Source organism: Podarcis erhardii (assembly GCF_964252035.2).
Source record: "Podarcis erhardii genome assembly, chromosome: 10".
Classification (NCBI taxonomy): Eukaryota; Metazoa; Chordata; class Lepidosauria; order Squamata; family Lacertidae; genus Podarcis; species Podarcis erhardii.
In genome coordinates this window covers 37556929-37571106 of record NC_138500.1, presented here as the reverse complement: position 1 = coordinate 37571106, position 14178 = coordinate 37556929, and the positions used below count along the sequence as shown (strand labels likewise).

General features: G+C 41.0%; 1 long non-coding RNA gene across 8 annotated transcripts in view; it reads right to left on the bottom strand.

Annotated features, from left to right (window-relative positions):
- Positions 1-14178, bottom strand: part of LOC309351003 — a 124904-nt gene that overhangs the window by 64495 nt on the left and 46231 nt on the right. The window contains exon 1 of one of the 8 annotated variants that reach the window (XR_014160622.1): positions 12152-12329. The exons of the other annotated variants lie outside the window; for them this stretch is intronic. This is a non-coding gene — a long non-coding RNA (uncharacterized lncRNA). Of the gene's footprint in view, positions 1-12151; positions 12330-14178 lie in introns of those variants that run through there. 8 annotated transcript variants of the gene reach the window in all.

Below are 14178 nucleotides of genomic sequence, written 5' to 3'. Positions count from 1 at the left end.
ATATATGGAACTGATGAATCAGGAAATAGAATGGGAAATAAAACAAATGAGGCAAAAGACCTTCGAGTCAGCAGATAAATGTGGGAAGCTACTGTCATGGCAATTGAAAAAGAGACAAAAGCTGAATACGGTGACATCACTCGAAGTAGATGGGAAGTTTATTAATAAACCAAATGAGATAAGTAATTGTTTTCAAAGTTTTTTCAAGAAACTGTATAAACAAGGGCCAAAGAATGAACAAGAGATAGAAGAATTTATTGAAAAATACGGCCTGCCAAAAATTTCCGAAAAAAACAGAAGGAGTTTGAATGAGAAAATTACAGATCAAGAAATAGAGAGTGCCATTCAGGATATGCAACTAGGGAAATCACCAGGACCAGATGGACTAACTGCGAGATACTATAAAGCATTGAAGGAATGGTTAGTACAACCATTGAAAGAAGTTTGCAACCAAATCTTGGAGGGGAAAAAGGCTCCCGAATCGTGGAAGGAAGCATTCATCTCACTTATACCGAAGACAGAAACTGAGAAACATCAAGTCAAGAACTACCGCCCTATATCACTTTTGAATGTGGATTATAAAATTTTTGCAGACATTTTAGCAAAAAGATTTTAAAAAGTTTTGTTAGAGGAGATTCACAGGGACCAAACAGGCTTTCTACCAGGTAGACAATTGTCAGAAAATGTGAGGAACATTATAGACATTTTGGAACTTCTGGAAACTGACATAAATAGAAAAGCTGTGCTGATTTTTGTGGATGCAGAGAAAGCCTTTGACAATATTTGCTGGAGTTTTATGAAGATGAATCTCCAAGGGATGGGGGTAGGCCAAAATTTTGAAAACGGTATAGGTGCAATATATTCTGAGCAAAAGGCTAAACTAATTGTAAATGGTATGGTCATGGACGAGATCCCAATAGAGAAAGGGACACGACAGGGATGCCCAATATCCCCCTATTGTTTATATCGGTACTGGAGGTTTTCCTGAATATGATTAGAAGGGACCAGCTGGTTAAAGGAATACAGGTCGGAACTAAACATTATAAGTTAAGAGCATTTGCAGATGATCTAGTTTTGACATTGCAACAGCCAGAAGCCAGTACAAAAAGAGTTTTGGAATTAATTGAAATATTTGGTCAAGTAGCAGGTTTCAAACTAAATAAGCATAAGACAAAGGTGTTGGAAAAAAATCTAACGATGGGGGAAAAAGATAGTTTCCAAAGAGAAACCGGTTTGGAAATTGCAAAAAGAGTAAAATATCTGGGGGTGAATTTAACATCTAAGAATGTGAACTTATTTAAAGATAATTATGAGAAATGTTGGTTGGAAGTGAAGAAAGATTTCGATATATGGTCTAGGCTGAGACTTTCCTTGTTAGGCCGAATTGCTGTTATCAAGATGAATGTATTGCCGAGAGTGTTATTTTTGTTCCAGACATTGCAAATTTTAGATAAGATGGATTGTTTCAAGAAGTGGCAGAAAGATATATCTAAATTTGTCTGGCAGGGCAAAAAACCCAGAATAAAATTTAAGATTTTGACTGATGCAAAGGATAGAGGGGGCTTTGCCCTGCCGGACTTAAAACTTTACTATGAAGCAGCAGCTTTTTGCTGGCTGAAACCATGGCTACTTCTTGAGAATACAGATATTCTGGATCTGGAAGGTTATGATAACAACTTTGGTTGGCATGCATATTTATGGTATGACAAGGTATTCAGTAGATTTAATAGATTTTTTTAAAGAAAACAACCGAGTTCTCTGTTGCAGCTTGCTGTTACTGGTGGGCCCCACATCTGAAAAGGTTGCATTCTATTGACATTCAAGGTGGGGAAAGAATGACATTTTTTCATTGACAAAATACTGTGGCTTGAGTATGGGGGAAATGTGATTTCTTAGTAACATAAATCGTTCTGTGAGTAAATACATCTGGCTGCCTTGCAATGAATGAATAACAACTGCAGTTTTTGTGTGTGGAAAAATCATAGTTTAGAAAGGCCACGATAACTGAGAAACAATGGGACATTTGCATATATTTCAAGGAAGTGATATTTTCTCATGCCACCCATACAAGCTGATGACTTACTGGAAGTCTGCAAAACAGGTTCCCAACATTTTGCATGATTTTAGCAACCTCCATATAATGAGACAAATTCATTGAAAAGCTATACAGAATGCATTGTTAGTGAAAAGGAATATTGAAGGAGTCTTCTCCATTATGAGTTTTCAGAAGGATGTTAGAAGATAACAGCAAGAAATGCACCAAAGATCAGGGATTTCTAGGAGTGAATCTACTGGAATGCATATATGTTAATTGGTGCAGTATTAGAAAGATCAAATAATCCTACAGCTGAGATCAGTGTTTATATTCTCATACCCGTCCTTATTTTTAAAAAGAAATAAATCTGTGATTGAATGCCAAAAAGCCCTTCTGAAGCAGTGGCTCCCTTGATTAAGATTTCCCATCTTGGCAAGTCCTAAATCAAGAGACATCAAAGTACTTTCAAAATAAAGAACAGCTGAAGAAAAATGTATGAGATGACAGAAGGCATAAACAATAATACCATGCATATGTTTAAGTCATCTGAAAGTGATCGCAGTGATGTGTAAAATATTCGGAAATAAACATTTAAATGGCAGCTTAATTCCCCCAGGGAGAAAAGTCTGCTTAAACCTTAAATAAATCCTGTTTAGACTAAACCACATCCGTTCTCCCCTTTTCCTTTAAGAGCACTCTTAGCTTCTCTGATTGGCTCTGTATAAAGAAAGATCTTCTGTGCTGCTGCAGATTTTCATTCAAACAAATGTGGAATCAAATGCATTAAAAGATGTAGAAAGCCCACACAGATCTTCTTCACCACTTGGTCCTGAAATTAAGGCATATGCAGTTGCATTATGCCCTTGGTAGATTACACTCTGCAAATTGCTAATGGACGGTAGACAGAAATAATTGTTTATAGGAAATGAATATGGTTGGGGAGTGCATTTCATATATGTACCTTATAGGGTACATAAAGGTAAAGGGACCCCTGACCGTTAGGTAGTTAGGTCCAGTCGCTAATGACTCTGGGGTTGTGGCGCTCATCTCACTTTACTGGCCGAGGGATCCGGAGTACAGCTTCCGGGTCATGTGGCCAGCATGACTAAACCGCTTGTGGCGAACCAGAGCAGTGCACGGAAACACTGTTTACCTTCCTGCCGGAGCAGTACCTATTTAACTACTTGCACTTGATGTGTTTTTGAACTGCTAGGTGGGCAGGAGCTGGGACCGAGCAACGGGAGCTCACCCCATCGTGGGGATTTGAACTGCCAACCTTCTGATCAGCAAGCCCTAGGCTCTGTGGTTTAGACCACAGCACCACCCGTGTCCCTATGGGGTACATATATTGCCTATAAAAGCTCATGCTGCCACAAACCCAGCCAATTCCTAAGCCCTGGCTCAGATTTTTACCAGGCAATAAAAGCTTTGTGTGGTAGAGGTATAGCAAGGTACCCTTCCCCTCTGCTATGCAAGACTCAAAGTAATGTTTAAAATAGGTCAGGGAAAGCAATGTGGTGCCATCCTGATGCTGTTGGACTCCAACTCCCATCAACGCCAGCCAACATGGTCAATGGTCAGGAATGATGAGAGCTACAATCCAACAACATCTAGAGAGTGATCTGCTGGCCACCCCTGTTGGCCACCTCTCTTATTTTATTTTCTTTGGTAATCACTCTTGGCCAAGTAAGATTGTCTTCCATGAATATGGTTGCAATGGTGTGTCTGTAGGTGACTGTGGAGACCAATTCTGGATCCACACATCCTTCCACAGTGGGGACATACCGGTAGGTTTCCAGGTGAGAGTTGATCACAGTGAGCATTTGCAAAACGTGCCTTCCTCTTAGCTCACTTCTCCCTTTCGTCCCGAGTTCGTGCTTCTTCAAATTTCATGATGCCTTTGGTAGAGGCTATTCTCCAATTGGAGTGCTCACAGGCCTGTGTTTCCCAATTATCTGTGCATTTTTTTAGATTTGCCTTGAGAGCGTCTTTAAACCTCTTTTGTTGTCCACTGGCATTTCGCTTTCTATTCTTAAATTGGGAATAGAGTAGTTGCGCTTTGGAAGATAATAATCAGGCATCCAAACATGACCAGTCCAACAAAGTTAATGTTGAAGAATCATTGCTTCAACACTGGTGATCTTGCTTCTTTCAGTACACTGACATTAGTTTGCCTATCTTCTTAAGTGATATGTAAATTTTTTCGGACACCCCGTTGATGGAATCTTTTGAGGAGTTGGAGATGGAGTTTATAAGTGGTCCGGTTTCACAAGCATAAAGTAAAGTTGGTATATACTGTATATATACTAATATACTACACTGTAGGTGATCCTCTTGCAGCACATCTGTAGGCACAGCTGCTGGTTTTGCATGGTTCTTTCCTCTCCGATCTTAAAAAAAGAGATGGGGCAACCATAGTTTAAGTCTTCTACAAAGTGCACTCAAATCATACATTACTTTATGGTGGAGGTAAAATGAGCACCTGCAAACCGCCCCTGTACCAGGGGAGGGGGACTGCTACAGTAAATGTCCAAATCGCAATCATCCTTAAAAGAAAGAAAAAATAACCAACCAACCAACAACTTAACAATAGTTGTTTACAGGGGGAACAAAGAGGAAATGGTGAGGAGAGGACTCCAATAAGGAGAATGCTGAGCTGCATTCTTGTGACCCAGCAGGGAAATGTCACATATCCTTGGTTGTGTACTGATGCTGTGTACAAGATCAACACCAGGAGAAAAGAGCAAGGCAGGCTGACAGAAGTGTTGCTTGCAATTATCACTAGGTCAGCATGTTACATACAACCCCTGTATCCTTTATGTGATTTATTGAGTACAGAGAAGAGGCTGTATCTCAGCTTTCCCCAGCCTGGTGCCCTCCAGATGTTTTGGACTACAGCAACCAGGCAGCATAGGGTTGAAGAACCAGGTTGAAGAAGGCTGCTGGACCTGATTGGTGCCTTTTTGGAAAGCAAATTTTTGTGCTAAACTGTCCCCAGTTGTATGGCAGGCACTGAAATAGGCCCAAGTAACCAGGCTTTGAGGATTAAGGAAAGGTGAGTGTGAAGTGGGCCAGTGTGGCATAATGGTTAGAGGGTTGGACTAGGACTTGGGAGAGCAGGGTTCAAATCCCCACTCAGCCATGAGCGACCTTGGACCAATCTCCATCTCTTAGCCCAGGGGTCAGCAAGGCTTACTGGGCATGGGCTGGATCACTCCCATGGAGATCCTCCATGGGCCAGGCCAGCGCAGCACAATGCTGGAAATCGCATCTGTGCATGTCCGCGGTGCCAGAAATCACTTCTGCGCATGCCCAGACGCCGAAAATCATGCCTGCACAGAAGCGATTTTCAGCATCTGGGCATGTTTAGAAGCGATTTCCAGTGCTGCGGACATGCGCAGACACGGTTTCCGGTGTTTGGGCATGTGCAGAAGCAATTTCCGGAGCCGCGGAAGAGAGTCCCCGCACTGTGCTGCGCCGGTTTAGCGCAGCACACGGGGACTTGACAAGTGGGCAGTTCAGTTTGGGGGCGGCTCATGGGTCAGTTAAACGGCCTCTGTGGGCTGCTTCCAGCCCATGGGTCTTAGGGTGCCAACCCCTGTCTTAGCCTAACCTACCTCACAGGGTTGTTGTGAGAATTAAATGTGGCGGGGGAGAGCCATGTACACCACCTTGAAATCCTTTGGAAATAATGGTGGTCTATAAATAAAATAAAAAAGAGTGCCTTTATCAAGTATAACAATACCTACTTTTGTAGTAAAACTGCAATTACATGTCAGTCACATTATCATCTGGTGGACTCTTCTTATTTGATAAAATGGGATCCAGTATTAAAATTCCCTGAAATTAAGCATTTCCATCACATGACCAGAAAGATTATTTTGGAATACATCTATTATCAGCAACAAAGCATTCCCTTCAATCCCATTATCTGCTGCTATTGTGTTTTATGGCACAGATAAAAGGTACCATTTTAAGTCAAATTGTTCTCTTAAAATGCCCAGTTTTTCATCTCTAAGCAGTATAGTAAATGGCAGACAGAAGGGCACCAGGAGAGGGCTTGTGGGTTCACCTACAAAGTGCACTGCATTAGAGATGAACCTGCTACAAATATACTCTAGTTTTTGCATTGACTCAGCATTGTCACATACAATATTATCTCTCTTGCCGTACCAGCATCTGCAATATCGCCACGCTGGACCTTTCTGGAAAACTAAACAAAGCTTTCTTCAGATGGAACTAATCCCAAATGATACTTCTGCAAGTCTTAGTCTGGTATCAGTAGTGATAGGTTCTGCCCTAACATAAAAGATAAATGGAGGGGGGTTGGGTAGCTTTGTGTTAGCAGAGAAGCTATATAATGGGTCACTCTTCTTCTCTTTCTCATTTCTTTAACTCTGGATAGATGTGTTTTCCAGCACACTTGAAGAGGGATGTGTAGCCTAAAATAAAATCCAGGACAGTAGGAGAGGAAATAAAACGATGGTTCTTTGCCCAAGTATATTTTGTAATAAAATAGCTGTTATGTACTAAGCTTGATTCCTAGAACAATAGGCAAGTAGGACCCTGGAATGCAACAACTGATTGGCTTGCAGGAAAAGACCAATCAGGCTCCAGGAAGAAGTTAATCAGCCTATTAGGCTGGTAGGATCGTAGAATGCAACTGATTGGCCTGCAGGAAAAAACCAATCAGGCTCCAGGAGGGAAGCAGAATCAGGCAATCAGACGAGACTCATTGTGTAAATAATGTATATAAAAGCCTGAGGTTTGGGGGGCAATTGACTCACTGTTTTACAAGCTGCAATAAAGAGCATGAAACCACTACAGGACTCTGAGTATATTTCAATAGCTGAGTGCTTCAATACCATTTTTGTAGTCTGGAGGATGCTCAGCAAGACACATTTTGGCTACACTCCTATACATACTTAACTGGGAGCAAGTCCTGCAGAACTCTATAGGACTTTCTTCTGAGATAGGATTGTGATTAAAAAAAAAACACACACAACCCTATGTCCTGCTCCAAACCTCATAGGTGGCACTGGGAGGAAGGAAGTTGTACCACATGACATAAATGACATGATAGGCAATAGCCAGCTGACTATGATTGTTGTATAGCTACAACCGCGGCAGCAAAATTCATTTGTTAATTTTATTTGTATGCCGCTTTTCCACACACACAAAAAATGCTCAAAGTGGCTAACGACAAAGAAACAGGTTTGCATTTCAAACAAGCACTATGAAACAATTTCATAATAACATAGCAAAACAAAACTATAGTAACATACGGTAAAAAAACATATGTCAATACTATAAATATGACAGGATTACTGAAACAACATGCAAAAATCAATAGCACAAATAACAAGGGAGCTTTGCAGTTTCATCTTAGTTGTAGAAACACTCCTCCCATGATGTTGCAAAATAAATAAATATGCTTAGGCATGTTCCATGATAGCCCAGCCTCCTCCAGAGAACACCTTATCTGTTTTTCCTTCTGAAAAATATATTCTGAATGGTACAGTCAGTGACTATTGAACTGAATGATGAGTACTAGGCCTGTAAGGAGGCATAGTTTTCTATTCCAGCCCGTGTTCGTCACATGCAGCACTGTTTCCATTCTCCTTCAGTTCATCTTGCACCAAGAATGGCATTATTCGTCTCACTGAAATTATGAAGCTTATTAATTGTGTAAAATGTGTTGTCATTGTATTGTTCCACCCCATTCATTTCAGTGCAAGGAAAATGCTTGATTATATGTCATTACTGGATTGAAAGCAGCAGCAGTGATTACGAATACTATTTGCTGGATGGATTTCTGTTCTGGACGTGGGACAAATAAGTGAACACAGGCCATTTCTGCTGCCATTTCCGTCTGAATTCTCAGACATCCCTAGTGACTACTAATGCCACACCACCCACAAAAGCACATATGCAGCCATTCCGTTTGCACACATGCATCCCACACTGTCTCTGTACTGATGTGTCTCATCGTAAAGCACTTTCATCACAATAAATGTCACCTCCAGCTGCTTTCCCTAGCCATCCCTTGATACCCATTCACCCTCCCACTCCTCAGTCTCTTTCCTCACATCTCACTCCAAAGTCTTAAAAGATGGAGAGGATCAATGTGGAAAAAAAGAGAAATAGAGAAATTAGGCAGATCTGTGCAGATGGAATATGACAGAACTTGAAGTAATTATCTCTTCTCCTGTCTTACACCAAAAAATGAGCATTATATTAGGCCAAATATAGACCATGGACCCCTAGTTTTTAAGAAGCTAATTGTCTAATAGATTCTATATTCAATTTTTCTCTTGTCTCATTAAAACTAAATAATGGATAGAGATTTTCTCCCTTCTATCTTTTCCCGTTTAATTGCATTTGCTGCATCCACTCTCCCGCATCCTTCTCCTGATATTGACAATACAGCTAATAGCCCTCATTTTTAGCAGTGGCAATTTGGACATTCCTGGGCATCCTCATATAGTAATAGTTACCTAGGAGGAAATTAAGGGATGCTCTTAGCATACTGAGCAATAGCATCTACAGTTCTGTATGAGAAGTTCAAAGGAGTGATTAAAGTAGAAAACTGCAACCCAGACCTCAAGTAGGGAGATCTTCTCATGCCAGTTCATAATTCTGCCCATGAAAATGTTGCCCAGCAGACATTTATTTAGTTTGGGAAATATCATTCGGCAGCGCTTAACCAGTTTTAAACTACAGCAAGAACTAATCGCCACAAGTATAGCTAAAACAATATCAGCACAGTAAAATAATACAAGTGTAAAAGCAGACAGCAAAACCACACTTAAAAGACTAGCAGCAGTACCAATATAAATAACAAAAGCCATCTGGAATATAAAAGCAAGTTTTCAAGGTCCATTTAAAAGCCTTCAGCGTAGGAACTATGCAATACATGCAAATCTAGGGAGGGACTTTCATGTGCCTGGGGCCACCACTGAAAAGGCCTTATGTCTTGGGCCAGCCAATCAAATTCTTCCTTGTGGCAAGTCTATGGGCACGATCACAGAGGCTGAGCTTGGGTCCCAGGCAGGCTCACATTGGTGCAAGTTGTGCAAATTTTCACTGTTTGAAATATGGCAACCGTAGGATAGTGCTTTTTTAAAAACAACAACAACAACAACAACCATAATCATCAACTGGAGCTTTTTTGCAACTGCAAGTAATAATAAAAATAAGAGAAGAAATCGGCCTTTTCTGTTGTAACACCTCACAGAATACATTCACAAAAGAAAATTGGGAAGCTCTATCTGTTGGATGTTTCAAATGTCTCCTAAAAACTCATTTTGTTTAACCTGGCCTATGATGTCTCCAGATGTGAAGGAGATAAAGAATTATACAACTTTAGAAGACATCTGAAGGCAGCCCTGTATCGGGAGTTTTTTAATGCTTGATGCTTTTACTATGCTTTTAGATATGCTGTAAGCTTTCCAGAGTGGCTGTGGAAACCCAGCCAGATGGGTGGGGTATAAAGAATAAAATTATTATTATTATTATTATTATTTTGAGAATGTTATCCTGTTCGGTTGCTGACTTCCTGTTTTAAACGGCGGAATTTCAGCAATGTATTTCATAGAATCATAGGGCAGTAGAGTTGGAAGGGTCACAAGGGTCATCTAGTCCAACCCCCTGCAATGCCTTTCTGCCCAACATGGAGCTCAAGCCCATGACCCTGAGATTGAGAGTCCCATGCATTCTGATCATTTGCACTCACTGTCTTTAGATTTTTGAAAACTGCTTTGGGATTTTTGCCAAAATGTTAAATTGGTTTATACATTTTCTAAATAACTGATACTCAGATAGTGTGCACATGCTAATGAGGCACGTGCTACACAAAGCTACCCCGTGTAGGAGTTAAGTGGGTTCCTCAGGCAGGTGAGCCAAGTCACACTTCTTTCCTTCACTCCAGATCACTTCAGACAAAATTCTAATAATTGTGGCAAATTAAACTTAGCTCTTGCTGTTAAGTTGCGGGTGAACATATCAGACGACACAGCGATTCTTCAAACAGCTCTTGTTTATTCACAGGCCAGGCCAGAACTGAACTGAAGGGTTCAGCCAGCCTGCTTATATAGAGCTCCACTAGAACACAACAGTAACCACTTTCTGTAACTATCCAATCACTGAACGTCACTTTCAATCCCTTATTTGCATATGTGACCTGAGTGAAAACTATCTACAGTATCCCTCTGCTGGCCCAGGGTGAAAACTTCAGTACATAACACTTGCCTCTGGACTATTGACTAAACCAGAGGACTTCTGACTTTACAATCAATGCAGATGATCTATAACCAACCGGTAAGCCTGAGTTCTCCAAGATAATATTGTGGAAACTCAGCTGTTCTCCCATTTGCTGAAAACTACACATCCTATTTACTTTGTCCCAGTTGCAAGTACTATTTCCTTCTGGTTTTGTCTTACAAAATTTCACAAATACTTAAATATGGAACACATTTTCATGCTTGGTGGGAATGCAATTTTTTAAATATATTTTGGACCACAGTCTTCAATATTATCCCCAAAATTGTTAAACAACCTCTCTCGGCGAACCCAGCCTTAGCCCTGTTTTCACTAAACCCAGATTCCAACCCTAATACCCAGCATAAAGATTTAATTCTTATTGGTAGCTACACATCTAATGGTAGTGTATCACTGGAAAACCAAGGTAGAGCTACCTCTCGTGACTTAGTTCAACAGTATTTGGGATATACGTAGTTAGTTCAAAGTGACTAACTGAGCTTGGAAGAGTTGCAAATGGAATTATAAAGGAAAATACATTTGATGAAACCTGGTCTCCCTTTTTTTCATACGTAAGGGGAAAAGAAAGTAAAGCTCTCCTACCAGCCTCACAAACCTTTCTGTGGAAAACCTATATAGGCTGCCAATGTTTTAAGACCATGTAAAATGATGCCATAAACAAAACATTATAATCTTTACTTTGCTGTGACTGTATTGTATAATAAAATATTTTTTTAAAATACGGAAATGTACAGAAATATTTTTATTGTTCATGAACTATCACAATGAACCTTTTATCTTTGATAGGCCCTGTCACACATTTATTAGCTTTAAAACCCTGAACCAATGTTTTTAAAGAAGGGCTTTCACATAACGTGATAGTCGAAATACATATATCTCAAAAATGTACTTGTGAACTGGAAGTGATAACGCCGATGATAACTAACTCTGAGCTCACCCATTTCCTAATAATTAGCAGCTCTTATCTGACAGACACCATTTCCTACACATACTTTTTGCTCCATGATAAGAAGTAAAATGTTTGCTTAAGGCAGAGCTATTTCTGTTCATTGTAACATGCACATCGCCACTAGAAGTACACAGAAGGAGAACAAAATGGTAGCAAGTTGGAAATCTGAAAAAGCAAAAACACTAGATTTTGTTCACACTTAGAGGTGGTGTGTCTGGCACCTTCATTGTACAGATCCTGGCCAATGCTGAAGACACAACTCTTCACCCTGGCTTTTGACACTTGAGGTGTATGTTTTAGGAGACCACCTTATTTTTGTGACTGTAAGTCGTTTTAAACTGTTTTTAATGTTGTGTTTTAATGTTGTAACCCACCCTGAGACCACAGAGTGAAGCGTGGGAAGTTATTATGATGATTAATAATGATAATAATTTGTTCTGCTCCATCTGGAACCTTATTATGTATTTTATAATTATGATGTATTTTATAATTTATTCTGGGACCTTCTGGTGAAGATTGGGTAAGAGATCGTATAAAGAAATAAGCAAACAGTAACAAAATCTCAAAATAACAAAAATGGCAGAGGCATGTCTGCCTTGATCTATAGGCTGAATTTGGATGTTGGGCACAAGGTGAATCAATGATACCAGCCTCTTTTTCTTAGATGATCACCTTATATATACACCATGGAGGGGCGGCAGGACCATGCCTGTAGGATCCTCCCCTGACATCATATTCCCTGCCTGCCACCTCAGCCCTTCTGCGGTCCACACAATCAGCTCAACATCTGAAATGGACATCTGACAGCTGTGTTGTGGAGAGCTGGGTGATTTTTTTTATTTAAAAAATCAATCCTCTTGTCAGACTGAGAATATCCCCTCAGTCACTAGTTTAGGATATTCCACCATTCTTCAGCAGAGTTTCTTTTCTTTCAGGAAAGTAAGCAGCTCATGTAAATGTCAAACAAAGCTTTAATAATAAAGAAAACTAACACAATAACATACTATCTGACAGAAACTAAGACAACATCATGAGGCAAGAATGACAGTTGGCCTCTCTAACTGAACTTTAACTGAACACCCAAAGGGAGGGGCAGATTCCGGAGCACAACACAAAAGCCCCACCCACCAGATGACAGATATTCTACTATTCATATTAGCCCCCAGTGTTTTTCTAACAAGCTGCAAGTGTGCTATGCAGGTGCCCCTTTTCAGGCATCACACCAAACCCACAGATGTTCTCTGAGCTGGCACTCAGCTAGCCTTGGAGTCCACTTGCAGTTACGCCTGCCTCTCTGCCCTTCAAAGGATGATCCTGGAACCTAGACTCATACCATCCAGTGCCAGAAGTATTGGCAGATCAGTCAAAGGGCTGCTCATGTGGCTGAGCAAGATTTGGTATAATGCACTTGGATTGCCAAACTAATAATAACCATGTTTTAAAAACCCTGCCCTGATTTGGGAAGTCTTTAAAGCGTGCTTTAGTAATTCTCCAAGAGAAATTAGCAGATCATTTATTCAGCTTGGTTGCCACGTGAAAAGCCCTTGGAAATCTGGACCAATACAAAGGCCTAGAGTTTCCAAGAATGGCAGCACACAGCATCTTTCTGAAGGACTTTTCCCATATTCCTTCTGGAACTTTCCTTGCCCAAGCAGCCTTGCCATGAGCAGGCATAGTCCAAGCCCATTCATTTCAGTGAAGCTTTGTATGAATTGTGCTCACAGTGTGTGTGTATTAACGTCAAAACACTTTGTGGCTGTCAGGGAAAGATTAGACTTCTTGACCACATGCCTACATTATGATTAATTCATCGTTTTAATTATAGACCCTTTTTGTAGATAAAAGCGCCACTGAGTGACAGAATTACAGTGACAATGACAGGGGCAAATCTCTTTTCTAATTTAAATGGATGACGCAAGCACCCCATTGAGCGCCTACATATGGTCCCCTCTTGTTCTACGCGTGCCAAAATCACATTCTCAGCAAGGACTATAAAACATGTGGGGGCAAACAAGAGAAAGCTCCAGCTATTCAATTAAGCATGAGCAGATATTCACAGAGGGGTTTAAAAAATGGACCAAATTGGCAGCCGGTTTCAAGAAAATGAAGAAAGTAAGCTTCCCCACTGGCCAGGCTCATACAACCAGCCCTGATGGCAATTTCCAATAAAGCCTGACTATATATGGCAAGTGAATCGTGAGCCAAAGCAGCTTTCTTGATTCATAAACTCCCACTGCCACTCACAGAAGCTACTCTGTGTTCTTCCATGAACTCTCACCTCTGTCATTACACGCATGTGAGAGCACTGAAATGTCCAAGAGAGAGCCAGTAAAAGTAATGGGATTCATGCAGATGAGCATTAATGTTTACAGAAACCACTCGGATATAGCAAGGACCAGCGTCCTTCGTGAGAATAGGACAAGGGAAACTGAGTATTTAAGTAGGGTCCTGCTCTCGGTCATTTGGGCTAGATAGGCAGCTCATCTTCCACCTTGTGCCCCCTCCAATTAAGGCTGTTGCCCTGTGGAAGCCAGGAAGAAATTATTGCATGTTTTGCAAAATTGGGTAGGTGGGGGGGTTATCTGGCTTCAATTGACTCACTCATCTGCCACACCTTGGCAGGTAGGCCAGTGATCAAGCAGGAGCCATTTAGACAGTATAAGAGTCTGGGAGGTAACAACTTTGCTAAATGGCAGACTAGAAGTTAAGACAGCTCCCAAGGCAGTCACCCGCCTTAGGTACTGGTGGGGTAGTTGCTGGGGCAACAGTGCCTGGGCAGCTGCTCTTTTGGCTGGCATTCAGCTCATCCTGGAATTGCGCAGGCTTGCCATGAAAGAGACAGCTTACTGTTGAGGTGGGCCCTGAGGTCCATCAGCAGAACAGCCTCAGCAGGCCTTGGGACACAGAGACTGTT